This window comes from Gigantopelta aegis, chromosome 14, assembly GCF_016097555.1.
Source record: "Gigantopelta aegis isolate Gae_Host chromosome 14, Gae_host_genome, whole genome shotgun sequence".
Lineage (NCBI taxonomy): Eukaryota > Metazoa > Mollusca > Gastropoda > Neomphalida > Peltospiridae > Gigantopelta > Gigantopelta aegis.
This window is the reverse complement of record NC_054712.1, coordinates 3,620,071-3,627,492: the sequence shown is the minus strand read 5'-3', so window position 1 is coordinate 3,627,492 and position 7,422 is coordinate 3,620,071.

The window sequence follows — 7,422 nt, the reverse complement described above, 5'->3', positions numbered from 1 at the left end:
CAATATAAAGTAACGTCATCAGGTATGACGTTCCCTGACAACATAATTTTTACGTTCATTGAGAATTGACCAAACTCCCATTGCTATGACTGGACCAATGGGATGAAGTTAAATTGTACTGAATGTAACAGAAAAATCATGATTGATTAATGACAGTTTTCAGGGCTGTTTTTCATTTGGGTGTTTTTTATTTCTCATGTACTGAGGGGTTATGTTTTTTATGTACTGAGGGGTTATCTGTTTTTTATGTACTGAGGGGTTATCTGTTTTTTATGTACTGAGGGGTTATCTGTTTTTTATGTACTGAGGGCTTATCTGTTTTTTATGTACTGAGGGGTTATCTGTTTTTTTTATGTACTGAGGGGTTATCTGTTTTTTTTATGTACTGAGGGGTTATCTGTTTTTTTTATGTACTGAGGTGTTATCTGTTTTTTTATGTACTGAGGTGTTATCTGTTTTTTATGTACTAAGTTGTTATCTGTTTTTTATGTACTGAGGGGTTATCTGTTCCCTTCCTTTTAATATTTTCTTTAACAAAAATACATCTTTATACGGTTAATTTTGAGTCTGCTAAACTGAAGATGCTAATGAATGTGTTTTACTTTCACTACTCATTAGTCATTGGAATAGTTTACACTATTTCTCCTGGATGGGAAACTATTGAATAATTTATTACAGGGCATTTAAACTGAATCCATTATTTTATGAATAAACCATTACATTCTTTATGGCTCATATTACAACAGTGCTCAAAATATACTGTGATACATCTGAGAGTTTGTAAAAACCCCAAGCTTATTAATTAAAGTGCAATTTGTTTGTATACAGGAGAATGTCATACAGTGTCTTGATTATAAGTTAAACTACATGGTCGTATACACTCAGTATAATGTCAGTATCATGCTGAGCAACCAAAACATCCACACTTCCTAATCCCCCCCCCCCCCCACACACACTCTCATGCACATACACACACACACATGCACATGATGCACCCACACACATACATGCACATGCACCCACACATGCACATGATGCACCCACACACAATACACACACACATACACACACAATACACACATTTACAAACACACACACACAAATACAAATATACACATATACACATACACACATACATACATACATACACACATACAAACACACACACACAAACACACACACACACACACACACACACACACACACACATACAAATACACACACACACACACACACACAGCCACACACATACAACCACACACACACAGCCACACACACACACACAGTCACACAAACAGCCACACACACAGCCACACACACACACAGCCACATGCACAGCCACACACACACAGCCACACACACACACGTAGTCACACAAACAGCCACACACACACACAGCCACACACACACACAGCCACATGCACATACAGCCACACACACATACACACACAGCCACACACACATCCACACACACACACACAGCCACACACACACAGCCACACACACACACACACACACACACACACACACACACACAGAGACTGATGTTTATTGATAACTGCATGGTCTCACTTATTTTGGATTAGAACAAACATAAAACAAATCACCACATGCCAGGAATATAAATGTTAACCATTATAACTTTTATTGTTATTGATAATGTTATATAATGGATTTAGGTAATTGTGACAGGCACATCCATTTACTGTGTTTATTGTTCAATGTTTCTCTATAATTCACATATGGAAAATAAATGACTGAATTGCTCTGCAAATACCAGACCATGTGAAATATTACACTAGGGCTAGCTGGACCCGCGACAATTATATGTACCATATTTTTTATATGAACTGTTTGTCAGTTTGACCTCGAGAAGAAAACATGAACAACAGCTGTTATAGACGTAAACAGTTACCTTGACATTTACACTGTATATATTCCAGTGTACATTCGGCTGTTCCAGATTAACAATCACTCAATGATCATAGTATATATTCCAGTGTACATTCGGCTGTTCCAGATTAACAATCACTCAATGATCATAGTATATATTCCAGTGTACATTCGACTGTTCCAGATTAACAATCACTCAATGATCATAGTATATATTCCAGTGTACATTCGGCTGTTCCAGATTAACAATCACTCAATGATCATAGTATATATTCCAGTGTACATTCGGCTGTTCCAGATTAACAATCACTCAATGATCATAGTATATATTCCAGTGTACATTCGGCTGTTCCAGATTAACAATCACTCAATGATCATAGTATATATTCCAGTGTACATTCGGCTGTTCCAGATTAACAATCACTCAATGATCATAGTATATATTCCAGTGTACATTCGGCTGTTCCAGATTAACAATCACTCATTGATCATAGTATATATTCCAGTGTACATTCGGCTGTTCCAGATTAACAATCACTCAATGATCATAGTATATATTCCAGTGTACATTCGGCTGTTCCAGATTAACAATCACTCAATGATCATAGTATAAACGACACATTTAAAGGGACTGTACTCAGTTTGCAGCCATTGTAAGATATTTTCAACTAACAGAGATTTTCTGACAACTAAAATTACATATTAAATATATTTTCTTGTTTAGATAGATAGAATAGATAGAATAGATGTTTAACGACACCCCAGCACAAAAAATACATCGGCTGTTGGGTGTCAAACTATGGGAAAATCAAAAATAATGTGATGATAAACATCAATATAAAAAATTAAGAGTTAAATTAAAACACAGTGTAAAGAACTGTGCAAAAAATACAAATATCACAGATAGTTAATATTAAAATTTAGAATAAAAGTCAGTATCATGTAGAAATTGTAATAAAAGTTCTGGATTCCATCACATTTCATTGTCCAAATATATCTTTTCGAGTTTCTTTGAGATGATCACACTCCACCAAAATGTGGTATACCGGAGTACACTGACAGTGCTCACACTGAGGTGGAGGATCTTTCTTCAAGATAAATGAATGGGTCAAGTAGGTATGACCGATATGAGCACGACACAAGAGTATTTCATCCTTCCTGCACTGTCTATAGGAGGACTGCCACTCTCCCAAGACTGGCTTGACAGCATGAAGCTTGTCCTAATAATTTTTCCAAGTCGGAAAGATAAATTGGTTGATACTATATTTAAAATCAGTACAAGGCACACCAACCCTGGCATGAGACAAATCCAAAGCAGACTTGGCAGCAGAATCTGCCTTTTCATTACCCCTGATGCCAACATGACTGGGCACCCAACAAAATATGTCTTTATTGACAATGGATAAAAAGACATTTTCATATCACCATCCTAATCAAGGGATGGTCCAGCTTCATATGTCGTAAAGCTTGGAGACACGAAAGTGAATCTGTGAACATTAGGATGGCAACAAAACATCTTGTTAATATATACTGTATTTATATAGACACTGACATTTTAACCAAGAACATATCTTTTAATATGTAATTTTCATCATCCAAAAGGCTCCATACATTGTAAATATGTGACAATGGCTGCAAACTCAAGATAGTTCCAGGATAGTTCCTATATATTGAACCACAAACAGTATTGACAACTGGCTCTTTTTAACCCCAACATTACATACAGGTACACATGTATATCTGGGATAAATAAAATCAGAATAATATTTTTTCGGTGGGGGGAGGAGGGGAAAACGCGATAACAATGAGAAAATCTGTAGCACAGTTAAAGTTTCATTAGACAAACTGCACTATTAAAAGTTGGGTGCACTTTCAACTTTGACCCAAGCAGATGTTATTTTGTATAGTGCTACCATTGAGCCCTATCATACACACACAGCCCAGCTAGCTGATATAGGATATCTGAACCATAATTAGATATAGGCTATCAGCCAGATCCAAATGTTGCCCATCATATAAAGGAATATAAGCATACAAATCTAGTTAAAATTATAAATAATTCAAATGTTTGTGGTCATTTGTAATATTGTTTGTGTTTGTTTGTTGGATTTTTGTTATTTTAATGGGGTTATTCACCATGCCCTGTTACAAAGGCCAGGGTAAAGGCAGGAGACAGGTGGTCAACAAGACCAGGAGCTAAAGATACCAACAAGATGTAACAAAGTTTCCCTTTGCCCAGAACAAAATGTACATTTATCATCATTTCCTACATTTATTCTGTATAAAAAGGTGTTGTTTGTAACATTTGCTTTTGATAATGATATGAAAGATAAAGTTAAATTTTGTTTTGTTTAACGACACTACTAGAGCATATTGATTTATTAATCATCGGCTATTGAATGTCAAACATTTGCTAATTCAGACATATAATCTTAGAGAGGAAACCTGTTGCATGTTTCCATTAGTAGCAAGGGATCTTTTGTATGCACTTTCCCAGACAGGACAGCACATACCATAACCTCTGATGTACATGTACCAGTGTTTGGGATGAGAAAACACCCAGTCAAAGAATGGGTCCACTGAAGTGTACCTCTCTAAACCAGAAACCTCTCTAAACCAGAAACCTCTCTAAACCAGACACCTCTCTAAACTAAACACTGGACGAATAATTCAGTCACAAACTCTTTATTTAGTGCGGGGCGGGATGTAGCCCACTGGTAAAATGCTTGCTTGATGCACGGTCGGTTTAGGATCGATCCCTGTCGGTAGCCCCATTTCGCTATTTTTCGTTCCAACCAGTGCACCACGACTGGTATATCAAAGGCTGTGGTATGTACTACCCTGTCTGTGAGATGGTACATATAAAAGATCCCTTGCTGCTAATAAAAAAGAGTAGCCCATGAAGTGGCGACAGCGGGTTTCATTTCTCAATATCTGTGTAGTCCTTAACCATATGTTTGACACCATATAACTGTAAATAAAATGTGTTGAGTGCGTTGTTAAATAAAACATTTCTTTCTTTCTTTATTTAGTGCAATTTGTACCTCTAAAAACGAGACATAAATCATTATGGCACCACTACAGCTAACTGTTTTGTTTATTGTTACTTCGCTGACTTCATCTACATTACCTGACTGACGGTTGGCAAATAAAAATTAAGCAATTTAAACATCAAATGGCAGCTTTGATATGTTTAACAAACATATTTATTAAATACTTTATTAATGTGCCTATATCCAAAAGAGGTTCAGGCACACATATTTATTAAATACTTTATTAATGTGCCTATATCCAAAAGAGGTTCAGGCACACATATTTAGTTTGCTTCAAGGATCGACAAAACAACAATGAATTTAATTTACTGTTGATCTATTGTTTGCATTTGACTTTGTTTTAAAACTGTTTATTAAGCCAAATAAAGAGTAGGCAAAAGTAATACACATGTATTGACTTTTCGGTGTCAAAAAAATATCAATAGAGTTTCATTGCCATGCATATTGATTTTGACTATAAAACGTCCAGTTAAACTTTGCTGTATTGAACTATCACTCGATGATAAACTTATCATTATTATAAGTTTTAAAAGTATATAAGCAAATGCTAAAATATCTGAACATAAAGGTTCTTTATTGGATTATTATCTGATTTATATATACCAGTAATTATATAAAGCCCAATATGAACAGGACACCAGCAAAAACAAACGACAGAGTACAACAAAAGCTTTTGTATCAATACAAACCTTGAAAAACTGGACAAAAGGTTTGGACACAAGGATGTCCAGTTTAGAGGGGTTTGACTGTATATAACTAATAATAAAAACACAATACATATTTAAGAAGATAAGAAAACAAAGCATATTAAAATCAAAGATATTGGTTGGCTTTGTGTTTTTGGAGTAGTGTACTTCTGAATACTGAAGGTGTTCTTTTTAAACACTCTACCCCTTCACTGAATGTTAGTAAGTACTGTAGATGTCCCTTTTAAATGCTAGGGTTAATCCGCATTGGTGGGCTCATTGGGCTATTTCTCATTCCAGCCAGAGCACCACAACTGGTGTAACAAAAGTTGTGGTAATGTGCTATCCTGTCTGTAGAATGCTGCATTTAAAAGATCCCTTGCTGCTAACTGGAAAGAGTAACTCATTGTGTGGTGGCAGCAGGTTTCCTCTCTCATTATCTGTGGGGTCCTTAACCATATGCACAATGCCATATTACCATAACTGAAATGTGTTGAGTGTGTCATTAAATACAAGATTCCTTGCTTTTTAAATGCTGCACCCCTCCCTAGAAAAACCCTGCAACTCTGGCATCACTAGAATACATTAAATATGCTGTATGAGCATCACTGATGGGCACTGTGGCTGGATGGGCGGTTGGGAGGTTTGGGTTGGGTGATGGGGAGCATCACCGGAAGTTAGAGGTTAGGCGCTTGGGCGTAGGTGATTTCAGCTATAGGGAGAGTTAGGTTTGTCCAGGGATTTCCTTGCCCCCCCCCCCTCCCCCTCTTTCCCCAGGAATGCCGGTCACGCCAATATTCCCGATACAATGAATGCCCCTCACTTTTCCTCCCAATTAATAACAAAACTTTTGGAGCATTGGCCAAACCCTCTCCTATACAACCTCCCCTCTTTCTGTATTGGGCTAATTAATTGGTAAATTATTAAAATTAAAAGTTTAATTTTAGACAGCCCGACCTATTGTGCGGCAATATTTAAAATTAAAAATTAAGTTATGAATTATTTATATTTTGGAATGCACTTCTAAAATTTAATCTCCCTATATTTTATTTAGACCATTACCCGGTAATTTCAAAATTGCCTGGTAAATTTTGTGTCCCGAGTCAAGCTCCTGGCTATCCAGAGACAGGACTCGAGATAGGCATGCTTGAAACCTTAGTGGTATATGAGCATGTTAAAATTAGCCAGCCAGCCAGCATCGCTGACAAATCTAGTCCAAGTGACAGGAAACTAATCTGGTTTGAGATGAAAACATCAAGTGATATTGCTGATGCAATACCGTGCTAATTGAATGGCTTTGGTAAACCTATTTTTCAAACCCATACAATGACAAGTCTACATAACATACACTGCAATCATTTGAAACAATTCATTAAGCACTCCCGCCCCGGAATCGACAACTGGCGATGTCAGAGGCTGAATCCGGGGTGGGCGTGCCTGAACCCTCGTGGATAGGGGCACGTAAATACAGTTACCCATACCCATTCATTAAGCAAACAACATTACTATCTGCACCGTCTACCAAAGTACTGGCCATTTGTTAGGAAGGAAGGAAATATTTGTTAAACAAAATCTCTGCACATTTTAAACTATAACTACCAGGGCACCGTTCTGTGAAGCTAGCTATCTTAGCACCAAGATCACCTAACAACATCTCAGCACATTTTAAACTATAACTACCAGGGCACCATTCTATGAAGTTATCATAGCACCAACATCACCTAACAACACCTCAGCACATTTTAAACTATAACTACCAGGGCACCATTCTATGAAGTTATCTTAGCACC